This window comes from Symphalangus syndactylus, chromosome 24, assembly GCF_028878055.3.
Source record: "Symphalangus syndactylus isolate Jambi chromosome 24, NHGRI_mSymSyn1-v2.1_pri, whole genome shotgun sequence".
NCBI lineage: Eukaryota > Metazoa > Chordata > Mammalia > Primates > Hylobatidae > Symphalangus > Symphalangus syndactylus.
This window is the reverse complement of record NC_072446.2, coordinates 24,663,022-24,680,413: the sequence shown is the minus strand read 5'-3', so window position 1 is coordinate 24,680,413 and position 17,392 is coordinate 24,663,022. Positions and strand designations below refer to the sequence as shown.

Sequence of the window (17,392 nt, the reverse complement as noted above, 5' to 3'; positions counted from 1 at the left end):
AATGGAGTTGATCCTGGAAGGCTTGGCCGTGGAGAGGACGAGACATTGCTAGATCACTGTAAGAAGATGATAAATACTTGACCCGGCTCAAAGTGTTTTGTGCCAGGGTTATGTTCTGAGATATAGGAGGGTTAACTAAGCTGGGGCTGTGGATTAGTTATCTATTGCTTTGTAAATAATTACTTCCAAAACTTAGTGACTTAAAACAACAAACATTTGTTATTTCATGTGTTTCTGAGGGTCAGGCATTTCACGAGGTTGCAGGCAAGCTGTTGGCTGGGGCTGCAGTCTTCTAAGACTTGTAAGAGCTGGAGGCAGATGGGCCTCCAGGATAATTTACGTGGCTACTGGGTGGAGGCTTTGGTCCCTCGCCACATGGGCCTCTCCACCACATGGCTTCTGAGAGAGAGAGAGGACCGAGATGGAAATGGCTGCCTTTAGAATATTGGAAGTGGCACATCATCACTTCTCCCAAATGCTGTTGGTCACCCCCACCAAATATGGTACTACATAGTGGGGGACAGCCGAGTTCCAGAAAGGGGGGCTCACTGGAGGCCAGCTACCAGAGGCTGGGTGTCTCTCGCTGATTCAATCTTTTATTCAAATACTGGCCTGGCGCAGTGGCTCATGCCTATAATCCCAGTACTTTGGGAGGTCGAGGCACAGGGTGGCGGGGGTGGGGGGGTATAAATAATCCACAGTCCCAGCTTAGTTAACCCTCCTATATCTCAGAACATAACCCTGGCACAAAACACGCTGAGCCGGGTCAAGCATTTCTCACCTTCTTACAGTGATCTAGCAATGTCTTGAGGTCAGCGGTTCGAGACCAGCCTGGCTAACATGGCAAAACCCCATCTCTACTAAAAACATAAAAATGAGCCAGGCGTGGTGGCGCTCACCTGTAATCCCAGCTACTTGGGAGGCTGAGGCAGGAGAATGGCTTGAACCTGGGAGGCAGAGGTTGCAGTGAGCTGAGATTGTGCCACTGAACTCCAGCCTGGGTGACAGCACAACACTGTGTCAAAAACAAAAACAAAAACAAAACCCAACAAAAAAAACCCAAAAAGTGTGTAGTGAGCTCCTGCCACAAGCCCAGCATCGCTCTGGTCTCTGAGAAGTCGACAGGAAAATAGGCAACGTCCCTGCCTCATGTAGTTCCCGCTGGAGGAGTGAAAGAGACAGACAAGATAGACGTAAATGTCTAATACCTTTCCTTGGCTTTAAGATACGCGTTTTCCCACATCTTTAACATCTCTAAAATTGGCATCTATCTTATGAGTGGATGCTGTGTCACAGCATATTTGATGGTGTTTTAAATCTCCTTCTCTTCAGAGTGGGACAGGAAAACCTCATGAAAAAGAAGAGCTGGGGAGAGTTAAGGAAGAGACTGTTCAGCGACCATGAGTGGTGTGGCTGGGTTGTGGGGACCAAGGTGGAGGTGCTGTCCCTGGGACTAGCTCCAGCCTCCCAAGGCCTGAAGGGGCAAAAGGAGGAGGTAGTGTATCAGAACCTGGTTGAATCTGAGCCAGGGGAAGGGGCCGCAGAAGCTGCGGGTGTTGAGAATTGCAGCTGCTGCCAACGCTGCAGCTGTTGCCTGGCACCCTGGGGCAACTCTCTTTACTCCTGTCCTCCATCCCCTGCCAGAGTGCCTGTGGGCTGAAGCCAGAGAGGCTGGGGGAAAGTACCTAGAAGCCAGGCTCCTGGGGCATCAAGTAAGGTGAACAAGGGATATGGAGAGAAGGTAACCAGCCTTTGGGATAAAGGGATAAGGAGAGAGGGATATCCCAAGAGGACTGCTGGGAAAGGCCACTCCACGAAGTCTCAGCTAAGATGTGGGCCATGGAAACGTCTGGGGAGAATGTTCCAGAGAGGGCAGGACCTGAGTGGGTCGAGTGTGGGCTGCAGGAAGCTGAGGAGCTGGTGGGCCTGGGTGGAGTGGGCAATAGGAAGAGAAGTCAGGGATGAGGTCAAAAATTAGGTAGATTCTGGACCACGTGCAGGACCTTGTGCCATGGTGAGGAGTGTGGATTTGACTCAAGCATGACAGAGCTGCTGGGGGGTTTTGAGCAGAGAGAGGACATGATTCAATGGGTTTAACAGGAGCCCTGTGGCTGTCATGGAAGAAATGGCCCCATAGAGGGTGAGAAGGGGGTGGCAGTGAAGAGGCTTCGGAATATTTCAGGCGAAAGATGAGGGCGGCCTGGAGGTCCAGGGTGGGACGGTGGAGGTGGGGAGAAGTGGTGGGAGTCAGGACTGATTTTGAAAATAGAGCCAGCAGGATTTTCTGATCAGTTGGAAGTGATGTGAGGGAGAAAGGAGTCAGGAGCAAATCCAAGGTCACTTCGCACCGTTCCTATGGAGATGCTCCAAACATGGGACTTATGAGCTGTGATGAATTTATAACTAAGAGTATGTCGGCCGATGCCGCCAGCTTCCAGGCTTTCTCTAGAATGTTCTCATGGTGAAAAAGCTTGAGCGAGACCCACACTCATGATGTTCACCCCTCAACCCATGAAATGCATGCTGCAATAGCCCACATGTATCACTGGAGTCCTCCTGTGGCCATGTATGTGCTGGGAGGTGATCAAGCTGGTTGCTACAAACCCAGAGTCAGCGTTGGGGGAAATAGGAGTTGAGACAGGAAGATGGAGCCTATAAGGATGAATGAGCCCAAAAAAGGTGTCTAGCACCCTGTCCACAGAGGGAGGAGGGCCTTCTGGTTCCTCCAGCCCCTGGTTGGGTGGAGTAACATCACCCAGACCCCGCTGTGGTCAGTCAGTTCAGGAGGAGGCAGGGCCACAGGCGAGCCCGTCCAGAGGAGCAGGTGCCACGAGGCCCAGAGAAGGGAGGTCAGGGAGGTCTACCAGGAGGAGCTAACATGTGAGCTGGGCTGGGCAGGGAAGGTGGGAGAGTGAGGAAGGAGGTCCTAGGAGGAGACGGCAGGACCAGGACATGCAAAGGTACAGCCGGCAAGGCCAGAGGGAAGTGATCTGGGACCTGATCCAGGATGATGGGACCGTCTAGAGCGGCGGTGCCCAAATTTTTGGCAGCAGGGACCACTTTCATGGAGGACAATTTTTCCACTCACTGAGGTGGGGGGGGGGGGATGGTTTCAGGATGATTCAGGTGCATTATATTTATTGTGCACTTTATTTCTATGATTATTACATTGTAACATATAATGAAATAATTATGCAACTCACCATAATGCAGAGTCAGTGGGAACTCTACACTTGTTTTCCTGCAACTAGACGGCCTCAGCTGGGGGTGATGGGAGACAGTGACAGATCATCAGGCATTAGATTCTCATAAGGAGCATGCAACCTAGATCCCCCTCATGCACAGTTCACAATAGGGTTCGCCCTCCTATGAGAATCCAGTGCTGCTGCTGATGTGACAGGAGGCAGAGCTCAGGCGTTCACCTCCTGCTGTGCAGCCTGGCTCCTAACAGTCCACAAATCAGTGGTGGTTTGTGGCCTGGGGGTTGGGGACCCCTGGTCTAGAGCCATTTGTATCCATTAGGGCCCTTTGGCTGCAAGTGGCAGACACCTAACTCAATCCAAACAGGGACTTCATGGCTGGCTCTGTGTGGAGTTCTCAGACACAGGAGGGGCTGGGGACCAGGGGTAGAGAGGACAAGTCCGGGGCCATACCAGGAAGTCTCAGCAGCAGGAACTGGGGGGCAGCCTGTGCAGGCCCCACCCTGGCATCCACGACACGGCTGGTCTTTGCATTTGAGGGAGAAGAACCCACAGAGCCATGGCGGCCTCATGATGCTACACATGAGGAGCTGAATTCCAAGGTCATGTCGCGTGTCCACTGTCACATGACCAGCAGGTGCAGAGGGAGGGTGCCTATCCCAGCCCACAGGCTCCCAGGCTCGGATTTTCCTACTGCAACAGAGCTCTCAAATCTCAGACATTCCCAAACTGCTGTCATAATTTTTATCATTTGCATAATGCAATCTCTTCTAATATTAATTTTTTAAATTCATATGTTTCATATACTAGTTTTATTTTTGTCTAGCGTCTGAGTACTCTTATACTATTAAAATAAGCAGCACAGGCTGGGAATTGTGGCTCATGCCTGTAATTCCAGCACTTTGGGAGGCCAAGGCAGGAGGATCACTTGAGGCCAGGATTTTGAGACCAGCCTGGGCAGTGAGGCCCTATCTCCATTAAAAAAAAAGCAGCATTCATTAGTGAAAGACCCAAATCATCTTTGGAGGTATGTGTACCTTGTTTTGGGAAACCCTGTATCATAACTAATGCTCCTTTCTATCTGGAGGATGATGTGGACTGATTATTTGCAGTAACTTTTAGCAAAGAACCCTTGTTGTTCACTGGAATCATCTGCAGAAGAATAGGGATGGCTCTGCCGGGAGAGAAGCACGGGGACCACCCGTCCTCATTGGCTCAGAACTGAGGGGTTTCCTGGGATATGGGACTATCAGTGCTAAAACTGGAGAGTTCTGGGCAATCCTGGATAGTCGGTGACCCTGGAGAGGAAGTTGGAGGATCAGAGTACAGCCCACCTGGTTTCCCAGCCCTCACTATGTGGCAGATATGAGGATGCTTTCTTGGACCCCGATACATGAATGAAGGGGGCCTGCGTCAGGAAAGCAGAAGCTGCAGCCCGAGGTCAGTGTGTGATGAGTGCTGTTGGTGAGGGCACCTCCACTTGGTCTGCTTCTGGGGCTGCAAAGGCTGGAAAGCTGAAACCTGCATTTCCCAGGCTCTTGGACGTGGAGGAGTTGAGGCCCTTGCTTCAGTGAGTGCCTCCAGCCAGGGGCACAGTGGGAACCTTCTGCATCAGAGTTCCAGGGCATGGCCATTCAGTTTGTGGGTTTGTTCCAGGGATTTGGGAGCTGATCCAGGGAAAATCTGACCATGAGGTGGCAGTAGCACACACTCGCTTCACTGGGCAGTACTTTGACAGGTTTGCAAGCAGATAAGGTTCCTCGCAGCAGAAGCCAGGGAGGGCCAGGGAACTCTGGGGGCAGGAGCTTGTGTGACGAAGTGATGTCGCTCAGCAGCGTAGCCCAGGGAGTCTCTGGGTCAGGGTGCTCCCAAGGGCAGAGAACATTTGGGGGCCCTATAATGACAAGGCTTTCTATCTTTTATGCACGAGTAAGAGCTGTCACGTGAGGTTTTGCAGGGTAGGCAAAGCAGGCAGGCTCTAAATGGCTAAAAACCTCTTTGGGTTATTTAAAAAATAATCAGGTGTGTAACAATTTGAGTTTGGCACCAGTGGGCTTTCGAGGTAACGGGACTCAGTTTGCTATGAAGAAAGAAATGGGCTGGGTGCAGTGGCTCAAGCCTGTAATCCCAGCACTTTGGGAGGCTGAGGGGGGCAGATCACCAGAGGTCAGGAGTTTGAGACCGGCCTGGCCAACATGGTGAAACCCTGACTCTATTAAAAATACAAAAACTAGCTGGGCGTGGTGGCATGTGCCTGTAGTCCCAGCTACTTGGGAGGCTGAGGCAGGAAAATTGCTTGAACCTGGGAGGCAGATGTTGCAGTGAGCCGAGATTACACCACTGCACTCCAGCCTGGGCAACAGAATGAGACTCTGTCCAAAAAAAAAAAGAAAGAAAGAAAGAAAAGAAAAGAAAAAAAAGAGAATGAGAAAGAGAAAAAGAAAGAAAGGAAGAAAGAAAGAAAGAAAGAAGAAAAAGAAAGAAAGAAAGAAAGAAAGAAAGAAAGAAAGAAAGAAAGAAAGAAAGAAAGAAAGAAAGAAAGAAAGAAAGGAGAGAAAGGGACAGCCCAGGGGCCAATCCTCAGAGGCTATATTTGGCTCCTCTGTGTAACAGTGGGGTGGGGGTGCATTTTGGAGGCAGCTGCTTCTTGACCCCTGGTGTGTCCTTCAACTCAGCAGTTCCTCCCCCTGCTCCCCAACCCCATAGCCCGTTTCTCTGGAGTGCCTGGCTATGTGGTTTATGTCCCTGGCAGATCAGTTCTGGGGTCCTATTCTGGGTGTCTCTTCTGAGGACTCAGACTGCAGCCTGTGCCCCTGCCCTTCTCATGATTTCGGGGGGATCCTAGTCCCCTCTATTCAATCCCTTTCTGCCTAATATGGCTAATGTGGTTCCTGGTATCTGGAACTAAAGCCTCCTGAGACAAATAATGGCTGACATCCGGTCTTGGTGCCAGGGAGACAGCAGCCAGCGCCGGGGGCTCTGGAGGGCTTAGGAGGGGGTGGCCTCCACTCAGCTCCCGCCATGTAGTGTTGGCCAGTGTCTAGAGTTTCAGTGAAAGAGATTCTTATGTAAAATAATTTGAGTCTTGAATGTTGGCTCGTTTAACAAAAACAAACACAAAAGAGAGAGGGCCAAAGAAACATGTCTGTTGGTGAGGGCAGTCATCTGCAAGGGCCGTTGTAACCCAGTACCCTGGACTGGGCGCTTTGACAGCAGAAACGCTTTGACTGGCCTCCTGCAGTTCTGGAGGCCAGGAGTCTGAGATCAAGGTGGCAGTGGGGTTGGTTCCTTCTGAGGACTGTGAGGGAATGCAGTGTTCCAGGCCCCTCTCTTCTCGGCTTGTAGATGGGCCATCTTCTCCTTGCATGTTTCCTCTATGTGTGTTTCTGTGCCCAAATTTCCATCTTTCTCTTTTCTTTCTTTCTTTTTCTTTCTTTCTTTCTTTCTTTCTTTCTTTCTTTCTTTCTTTCTTTCTTTCTTTCTTCTTTCTTTCTTTGAGGGCCCACCCTAATCACCTCATTTTACTTTTCTTTTTTTTGTTTGATCCCTTTTTGTTTTTTTGACAATGTCTCACTCTGTTGCCCAGGCTGGAGTGCAATGGCATGATCTCGGTTCACTGCAACCTCTGCCTTCCAGGTTCAAGTGATTCTCCAGGCTCAGCCTCCTGAGTAGCTGGGATGATTACAGGTGTGCACCACCACACCCAGCTAATTTTTTGTATTTTTAGTAGAGACGGGGTTTCACCATGTTGGCCAGGCTGGTCTCGAAATCTTGACCTCATGTGATCTGCCTGCCTCGGCCTCCCAAAGTGCTGGGATTACAGGCGTGCGCCATCGTGTCCGGCCCTCATTTTACTTTGATTACCTCGGCAAAGAAGGTCACATTCTGAGGTACTGGAGGTTAGGATTCCAAGAAAGGAATTTTGAAAGGGACACAGTTCAACCCAGGACAGTGAGACTTGTGGAAAGGGCCCCAGGTCACGGCTGCTGGAGGATCCAGGGCGAATGAGCAGCTAAAGGAAAGAAGGGCTGGAGAAGAGCAGATTTCCACAGGCCTGGGCGCCCTCCCATTTAGGAAGCCTGCCCCAGAAGTCCCTTTGTGGCAACTTTGAAATGCACCTTTCTGGCCCAGGCCAAGGGCTGTGCTATTGTGATGATGCGTGAACCACAAAACACCCATTGGTGTGCCCGTGACACAGCTCACAGACCCGAGACCATCCTCTCCTCCCGGAAGTGAGTCAGCGAGTTTCAGGATCAGAGCATCTGGGCAGGTGACAGGTCAGTGATGTCCCCTCTGCACAGTTCCCAGGGTGCCCGGGGTGGATTAGCTGGGCAGCGAGATCACAGAGCAACCAGGCCCTAACTGCTCCAATGAGGAGGCAGGACTTTTCCTCCCTGCCCTTTTCAAACTTGCTGTGGTGGATTCCTTTTTTTAGTTCAGGGAAGATTGATGATTTCATTATTTGTGGCACTCAGCAACAAATCTGAGTTGGAGCTAAAGTGAGCTCTTTCCCCATGCTGCATCTTCCGCTCTGTTATTCACCATGTTTAATCATTTGCCTACCTCGGACCGCTGCTGGCCTTGGGGAGGGCAGGGTATTATGGACTTGGGACAGTTTTACACTTTAGAGGCTGAGGGGAGGGGACTGTGTTAGGAAGGAACAGGGCTGAGGTGGGAGGGTCATAGCTCAAGGTGGACGGGAGCCAGTGAGGCTTCAGTGGAGGCGACAGAATGACCAATAAAGGGAAGTGACAGCAAAACTCTCCTGGGACCTCAAAGGCTGGCCCTGTTTGCCAAGAAAATCTCTCATAAAAGGGGTGAGACTTAACGCCAAAAAGAAAAGGAGAGAAACGGCCGGAGGGTTCTCTGCCAAGGGAATGTTGAAGAATTTAATTCGAGATGAAATGTGCTCTTGTTTGTGTACAATTAATTTTCTCCCCAAATGAAAGGTTTTGTCTGCCACTCGAGTGTTTCAATAGCAACCGCGTAATTAAGGTAGCATGTGCCTCTTCAGTTTGGGAAGCGGCTGTTTGTGTTAACATGTTGGGGAAGCACACATTGCTTGGACTGGTTCCTGGGTCTAAGAAGGTAAAAAACAAAACAAAACACACAAAGAATGGAAGAAAACACCTCCAAATAGAGACTTGGCTCCCACGGGGATGATGTCATCTGGAAAATGTGAGCAGGACCTTCCCTGAGAACCAAGAGTCCTGGGCTTCCTGGGATGGGAGGCTGTGAGGAGGAGAACTTAGACAGTTTCCAGAAACTCTGAAAACGGAGTCATGAATTCAAATGCCCGCGGGGGCCAGGTAGGAGGTGTACGTCCTGGAAGGGGTTGGCTGTAGTTTTTCAACTCAAGTGTGTTTTGTTTGCCTAGCAATACACAGGTATGAATACTTTAGTTCCACAAAGGAGTATGCACTCTCATTTGTGTTGAAATTTATGGATCTCTTAATTTAACTTTTGTGGGCTTTTTTTTTTTCCTTTTAATAAAGAGATGGTGTATTACTTTTCTACTGCTGTGTGACAAATTGCCACAAATTTAGGGGTTTAACACAGCAACCACGTCTTATCTCACAGGTTTTCAAACACGACGTGGCTGGATTCTCCTCTGCGGGTCTGACCAGGCTAACATCAGGCTATCTGCCAGGCTGTGGTTCTTATCTGGGACTCAGGTCCTCTTTCAAGTTCCCCGCTTATTGGTAGAATTCATTTCCTTCTCATGTTTTCCCTGTGGTCCTCCCTATGTTCAAGCTAGCTATGGTGGGTGGAGTCCTACTCATGCTTTGAATCTCTCTGCCTTCCTTTTTGGCTTTTAAGGGTTCATGTAATTATCTTGAGCCCACCTGGATAATCCAGGATAATCTTCCTATTTTAAGGTCAGCTGACTATTTAATCTTAATTACATCTACAGAGTCACTTTTATTCTGCAATATAACATAATAATGAAAGTCACATCTGGTGGTGGAGGTTATGGAGACCAACTCAATGTTGAGAAGTGAAAAACCTGGTTAAAAAGAGACGAGAGATCTGAACAGACATTTTACCAAAGAAGATATATGAGTGGCAGCTGAGCACATGAAAAGATGCTCAACATCTTTGTTGATGCAAAGTAAAATCACCATGTGATGCCACGACACACCCAGTAGAATTGCTAAATTGAGAGAGACTGACAAGACCAAGTGTTGGCAAACATTTGGAGCAGACGGAACACTCCTACATGATTGGTGGGTGTTCCAATGGTATCACCACTGTGTCAAAACAGTTCCCAGTTTCTTACAAAGTTAAACTCACACTGTTTGACCCAGTGATCTCACTCCTCGGCATTTATCCGAAAGAAATGAAAACATATGTCCACACATAGCAGCTTTATTCATCATGAAACAACATAAATGCCCATCACCCAGTGAATGGGTAAACACGCCAGTGTATGCAGTTACAGTGGAATATGACACTACTCAACAGCAATGCAAAAGAAATGATTTGCCGATAAAAGCAGCAGGAATGGAATTCAAAAGTATGATGCAGCCGGTCCCAATGTGCTGTGGCTCCACATGGCCTGTAGTCCCGGGTCCGTGCCCCACATTGCCTGCCTGTCGTGGCGCCTGACCCTAAGGGCCCTGCTGCCTCCAGCCTCACTGCCATCCCCGAGGGCTGGTTCCACCAGACGTGTAGCCTGTGGTCCGGGCAGGCCTTGTCTCTGCTCCACGACCAGCACTCGCACTACCAGAACATCCTTGTCTTCTGCAGTAAAACCTACAGCAATATGCTGGTGTTGGATGGCATCATCCTGGGCACAGGGAGGGATGAGTTCTCCTGCCAGGAGATGGTAGCCATCCTGCCTCTCTGCAGCCACCCCAACCCACGAAAGGTGCTGATCATCGCGGGCAGAGATGGGTATCTTGCATGAGGTGGGGAAGCACCTCTCCATGGAGTCTGTGGTCCAGTGTGACATTGACAAGGATGTCATCCAAGTCTCTAAGAAGTTCCTGCCAGGCATGGCCAGTTGCTACTCTAGTTCAAAGCTGACCCTTCATGTGGATGACAGTTTTGAGTTCATGAAGCAGAACTAGGATGCCTTTGATGTTATCACTGACTTCTCAGACCACATGGGCCCAGCTGAAAGCCTCATCAAGGAAGCCTATTGTCAGCGGATGAAGATGAAGGTGGCGCTCGCGGAGGATGACATTCTCTGCTGCCAGGGAGAGCGCCAGTGGCTGCACTTTCACCTCATAAGGAGATGCAGCAGTTCTGCCAGTAGCCTTGGTGGGCTACACCTACTGCATGGTCCCCATCTACCCCTGCAGCCAGACTGGCTTCTTGCTGTGCAGCAGAACATGAGCACCCATGTCTGGGAGCTGCTACAGCACCTGACACAGCAGCAGGTGGGGCAGATGCAGCTGAAATGCCACAGCCCAGACGCTCACCGCACAGCCTTTGTGCCGCCCGGGTTTGCCTGCAAGGCCCTGAATGGTGTGAGCTGAGCCCCACTGCCACCACCAACACCACCTGGGACCTCGGACAAGGGAGTCTCCAGGGTGCCTGGGTGCCTCCAGCCCTGGGCCAGGCCTCCCACCGGCTCTCACTGATCAACCAAGTGTTACAGGCCCCGGAATGCTGCCCGGTCTGCCCTGCTGGGTGGACTGTCTGTCTGTGTGTCTGTGTTGCTCTGTGTGGCATTCAGCCTCCAAGCCTATACCAGCTGTGCACAGCGCTGTCTCTCTCACTTCTGTTACCCTCCTCACTCCCAAACACATCTATTAACAACAACAACAACAAAATAGTATGTTTAGGAAGAAGCCAGGCACAATGTGGTTCCATTTGCATGCAATTCTAGAATATTCAAAACAAAAGTGACAAAGAGTGGTGGTTGCCAGGGGCTGATAGTGGAGAGAAGAGATTGACTGCCGAGGGGTGGGAGAGAACATTTTTGGGATGAGGGAGCATTCTGGATTACGATTGTTATGGTGGTTATTTATATGACTGCATACGATTGTCAAAACTCAACACAATGTTCACTTAGAATTGGTGGCTTTTATTATATGCAAATTATACCCCCACAGAGCTGACATTATATCATTACTATAATGGAAAAATCAGTGCTCCCTGCCAAAATTTCAGGCACCTGTAAAAAGAAATACATATATGTGGCTGGGCACGGTGGCTCACTCCTGCAATCCCAGCACTTTGGGAGGCCGAGGTGGGTGGATCGCTTTGAGCTCAGGAGTTAGAAACTAGCCTGAGCAACACGTCAAAACCCCTTCTCTACAAAAAATACAAAAATCAGCCAGGCATAGTGGCTTGCGCCTGTCATTGCAGCTGCTTGGGAGGCTAAGGCTGGAGGATCGTTTGAGCCTGGGAAGCGGAGGTTGAAGTGAGCTGAGATTATGCCACTGCGCTCCAGCCTGGGGGACAGAGTGAGACCCTGTCACACACACACACACACACACACACACACGAAATACATAAATGTAAAAAGTATATGAAAAGTACATAAAAAGAAAACAGACATCCCGGGTGTTGTGTGTGCCTCCTTGCACCCCCAAACCCATACTATGGCTTACTAGGCACTAGATTCCAGCTGTGGGTTACATCTGGAGAGCCCCCTATTGCCCCCCATAGATGACCACAGTTGTATAGATTGTGACTATGAAGACATTTGTATGCATTGTGGAATCAGCTTAATATGTGAAACGGTAGATGTTATTCAAGGGTGCTAATCTAAACCCACAATTGGAGGTTTGTTCAGTGAGAAGTGATTGTACACATGCTCTGTCAAATAAGACCACTTTGTGCCTCCAGGACTTTGCACATACTGTTCCCTCTGCTGGGATTGCTCTTCCTGCAGCTCTTTGACCAGCCAGTTTCTTCTCTTTCTTGGGATTTTGGCATCAAAATAGTCTCAGAAAAGCCCTCACTGACCACCAGCTGTGCTAATGCAGCCCCCACCCCAATTACTCTCTGACTCAAAGCCAAGCTCTTTTTTTTCGAAGTCTTTTCATAACTAGCTTGTTTATTGATTTAACTTTTTTTTTTTTCAGAGACAGGGTCTCACTCTATTTCCCAGGCTGGAGTACAGTGGTGTGATCATAGCTCATTGCAACCCTGAACTCCTGGCCTTAATAAAGGGATCCTCTCACCTCAGCCTCCTGAGTAGTTAGAACTACACACATGGTTGTTTTATTTAATCTAAAATTTTTTGAAATTTATTTTTTGTAGAGATGGGGGTCTTGCTATGTTGCCCAGACTGGCCTGGAACTCTTGGCCTCAAACAATCTTCCTGCCTTGATTTCTCAAAGCACTGGGATTACAGGTGTCAGCCACTGTGTCTAGCCACTGATTTAAATTCTTGAGTGTAGATTTTCTTCCCAACCAGACCACGAGCCCCATGAGGTTAAAGCCAGGTCTGGACTGTCCCATGCAGTTTCTCCACAGCCTTGAGTGGGGGCAGTCACAAAGCAGACTGGATTAGTTTTCCATTGCAATGCAATAAATTGCCATAAACTCAGCAGCTTAAAACAATGTGCTTTTATGAGCTCACAGTTTCTGCGGATGAGAAGTCTGGGCATGGCTTAGTCAGGCCCTCTGATCAAGGTCTCAAAGGCGGCAATCAGAGTGTTGGCTGGGGCTGGGGTCTCATTTGAGGCTTGGCTCCTCTCCCATGCTCCTGTGGTGTTGGAAGAATTCATTTCCTTATAGCTATAGAACTCACAGCAGCTTGCTTCTTCAAGGACAGTGGGAGAGCATGTCTCTGGCTTCAAATTTCTTCCTTCAAAAAGCCTGATACTCTCTTTTAAAGAGCTCACTTGATTAGGTCAGGCTCAACTGAGATAATCTCTCTTTGGATGAACTCAGGGTCAACTGATTAGGGACCTTAATCACATCTGCAACATAACATAATCTAGTCACAGGAGTGAAATCCCATCCTATCAGCAAGTCCTACCTACATGCAAAGAGAGGGTGTTATACCGGGTGTGTTCACTGCGGGGTGGAAATCTTGCGGGCCATCTAGAAAATTCTGCCTACAACATTGGCTCTCAATACATTTGTTGAATGGATAAAACACCTGCCCTTCCAAATGCCTTCCTTTGTTTAAGATATTTCCTTTGCCAGGAGTTCTTTCCATCTTGCTGCCGGCTGTGCTTGTCAAAATCTCGTTTATCCTCTGGCTCAGATCCCCTTCTCATTCATGGCTTCCTCACTGTTTCAGGCAGACAAAGGTTAGGATTTACCTTCCTCACTACATATGTGAAGCCAGATGGTTTCTTAGTTGTAACATTCTTATGTAGAGACACACATGTACATTTACATAAAAGGGATCACATGACTCCTGTTGAAGTGTGGACACTTTTTTCTTCTCTACCCTTCCCCTCACATCTGTCCCTCCATCTCCAAATATAACTTGTATTAAAAAAAAACAGCATATCCTTCCATGTTTTCCTTTGTATTCCTATAACCTCATAACCCTGCAAATCTCATTTCTTTCTCTAGAACTCCTTTCTCTTTCTCTCTCTCACGCACACATACAAAGGTATAAAAGGAACTTTTTTTTAAGGGAGGATGAGTCATTGTTTTGGAAAAATGGTGTTGTATGACATACATTTTTCTGCATCTTGATTTTCTCACTCAATATCTTGTAGGAATATCTTCAAGTCATCTTGTAAAGTTCCAAATTAAAGTTAGTTCCTTACAACAGATGTGAATTATGTCACGAAGTGAATATACTCGCAAAGTGCTCAGCCATTCCCCTGGAAATGGGAATTTGTTTGCTTCTGGTTCTGCACCACTATGAACAACGTTGCAATAAGTATCTTTGTACATTTTGGTACAAATAGGATGGATTTTCAACGGTTCAAGAGCTGGGTGCATACACAGGGTGTACGCACTTTTAAAAATTTTACTAAATGCTTCTAGATTGCCTTCAGAAGAGATTGTATATTCCACATTTCTACTAGACTGTAGGAAAGTATATTTTCCCCACAGCCCAGCTGCAATAGGATTTATGACACTTTAAAATTTTTGCCAGTGCGCTAGGCATAAAGCCATAATTCAGAGTTGGATATGAAATTTCTGGAATACTGAGGAATTCAAACATCTCTCCTTTTCCTTTACTTTCTTCTTTTTTTCCTTTTTCTTCCTTCTTCGCTCCTTCCCTCCCATCTTTCCTTAATTTTCTTTTTTAAATATTGATATTTGCTCTTCTGGGAATGGTCTCTTTATAACCCTTGCCTCTTTCTGGTTAGTTTGTAAGAGCTCTCTGTATATAATAGAAATTAAGCCTTTATCATTTGCCTTACAATAATTTTGCAGATTTATAGTGTATATGTATATTTTATTTACATAATCTTGCAATGTACAAAATTTTAATATTCAAATATGCTTTTTTTTTCTTTTATTGCTTCAGGATTTCCATTCTTGGTTTGTAAGATATCCCTAACCTTTAGATTACATCTGTAGCATCCTAGATTTTTTTGCAAAATTTTAATTTAACTTCGTACAATGAAGTCTTCAACTTGTTAGAATTTAACTTCATAGAAGACATGAGACAGGGATGCATTTTAGTTTTAGCCTTAATTTTCTGGCAAATAGGAAACCAGTTGTTCTGGCATCATTTGCTAAACAAGTCATCCTTTTCCTATTCGAGTGAATTGCTGTCTTAAGTTACCTGGTGGTTTCCTGGGAGCTGAGCCAGCATCGTGAATGTTGGGTATAAGTTTTGTTTTCTCTCTAACCAGCTTGAGTGAACAGAGCATCCTGGGGTGCCTCTGTTTACTTTGTTTACTCATTCATTTAACATTAGTTGTCATCTATTATGTTCCACGCTGAAAAACATGCCCATTCTATGTCCTCAAGGTCTTTTTGGTTGAATACGAAATATAAGAAAAGTACAGGAGGTCTTTGTCAACCAAGAAAAATAGTCCCTTAAAGTCAATTTACTTAAGACAGGGACACCGTATTTCAAAGTAAAGAGTGGAAAAAGTGATTGAGTCTTTATCTTGAATAGTCAAATGAAAAGTTTTAGAGAAAGTGTATTTTCTTATCTCTAACAAAATTGATGCTATAATTGCAATGAAAGAGGCATTGATTTGGGGGTATCATTTTCCTATAAATCCCCTGCACTTCGCACTTAACGTTCATAGTTCTATAAAAGAAATTCAGTTTTGCAAAATATTTCATAGCTCATTCATTTCCACAAAGGACTCAATTCTATTGTACACAAATAATTCTCTTTTTAAGTACCCATCAGGTAGTATGCTGTAAACTGGTCTAATTGCCATGTCTTCACGTGCCCATGGCTTCATGAGCTGTTCTCACTAATTTCACTTTCATGAAATTCACGAAATCCCAGTGTCTTTGCAAGATTTGCATTTCCATTTGGCACTGGTTTTCATCTACTTGCATTATGTGCACAGATGTTTTCACGTCACCCTCAGGAAACCTGGCCTCTGAGGACCTGTTGGGGCTGGCACAGGGGAGACGAGTGCAGCTGAGACTGCAGAGGTGGATTTTGGAGATGAATGCTGTAAGCGGCCAGTTCATTAGTGAACTCTTGGACTGTGATGGCTTCATCTCTCTGTGCAACTTTGTAATAACTGTGGGGACTCCATTCATAAAGATTTGGACCATGTGAACGCCTTTATACAAAAAACTGTGATCTACAAAATAGGAGATAAATATTGCTGGAACACTCTGGGAGTTCTGAGAGGGGAGTGGTTACGGCTGGGTGGGAGGCTCATGGGGAACTGGTGACGGGGTTTGCAGGAGTGGCAGGAGCCAGCTAAGTGGTTCTTGAGGGATGAGTTGGGTTTGGCTGTGCAGAAGGCATTCTAGCTAAAGGGAACAGCATGACCAGATGCAGAGAGGAAGACACGAAGAGCAACATACGGGTCTCCCTTCAAGGAAGGATTTGCTGCTGGGCTGTGGCAGCATATGGTCAGCAGACAGTCTCCAGCTGGCAGCTGGAACCACCTCTACCATAATCAATGTCTCCCCGTGCCTGGCCTGTCTCCCACTTCCTTTCACAAATGTTGATCCCTAAAAACAACTTCCACTGAAAATTCCATCTCAGTCTCTGCTTCTGGAGACCCCAGCCCGAGGCGAGAGCAATGGGCTGGTGTGGGGGACACGGTGGGGGATCCCATGTGGTCCAGCTCCAACAGCAGGAGTCCCCACCTGGTTCCAGGTTTTCATCATCAAGCCCATGCATTCCTCAGATCGAGGGGTTCCACGGTTGATGAAAAGTATCATGTGTCGTTTTTTGGGGATTTTGATGAGAGATTTGCCTGTGACATCAGGAGTAGCCTTTTATTTTTATTTTTAAATGCTTATTTCTGTGCCCAGCCCAGACCTTTAACTGATGTCCAGGTTCATGCAATCAGCTGTGGTTGGGCTCTCTCCAACTCAAATAGTCGTTGGTTTCCCTCCCCGCCTCCTCCCTGCATCCCCCACCTCCATGATGGCCCTTCTTCCTGCCCAGGTGCTCAGGCCGGCATGGCCAGCTCCTGTCCGCCCCTGGCACCCACCCTCTGACCGCTCAGCACCTCCGTCCATCTGCTGTCCACATGGACCAATTCCCGAACTCCGGCCTCCTGTCTTCTCCCACTGCGGTCCCTGCCTGGCTGTTCTCGGAGGATGATCACACAGCGGCCCTCCCTGGTCTCCCTGCTCAGCCTCCAACGCAGTCTATTCTATTCAACGATTCAGATCAGCCAGGCCAGCACCGAGCCTGGGTCTCCAGCCTCGCTCTGTGCAGCCACAGCCTTTCCCCGGTCGACAGGGCCCTGAGCCTCTGGCACCTTCCACCTGCCAGTCTCTTTCCTGCTTCTCTCCCATGTCCCCTCGCTCTGTTCAAGCCAGGAGCTCCCCGCCTCGGGGTCTTACCCTCTGCCCCATCCGCCCTGGGATGCTCCTCTCTGGGACGTCCACCCATTGCGCCCTCACTGCCTGGGCACCTGCTGCTGAGACCTCAGAGGTGGATTTTGGCCCCCTTCTCCGGGGGCTCCTCTGATGTCCATGAGCAATCACAGCCCCCCACTGCCACCCCCTCCCTTCCCAGGGTCGTCTTTCTCCAGCGCACTTCCCACCATCTAACATAGTTTGCGTGTCGCACACCTTAAGTTGGATTCTGTGCAGCAGAACATGAGCACCCATGTGTGGGAGCCCGTGCAACACCCGACACAGCAGCAGGTGGG

General features: G+C 48.1%; 1 pseudogene; it reads left to right on the top strand.

Moving 5' to 3' along the window:
- The first annotated feature begins 1,839 nt into the window (after positions 1-1,839).
- Positions 1,840-10,768, top strand: LOC129474409 (spermidine synthase-like; annotated as a pseudogene).
- The last annotated feature ends 6,624 nt before the right edge of the window (positions 10,769-17,392 follow it).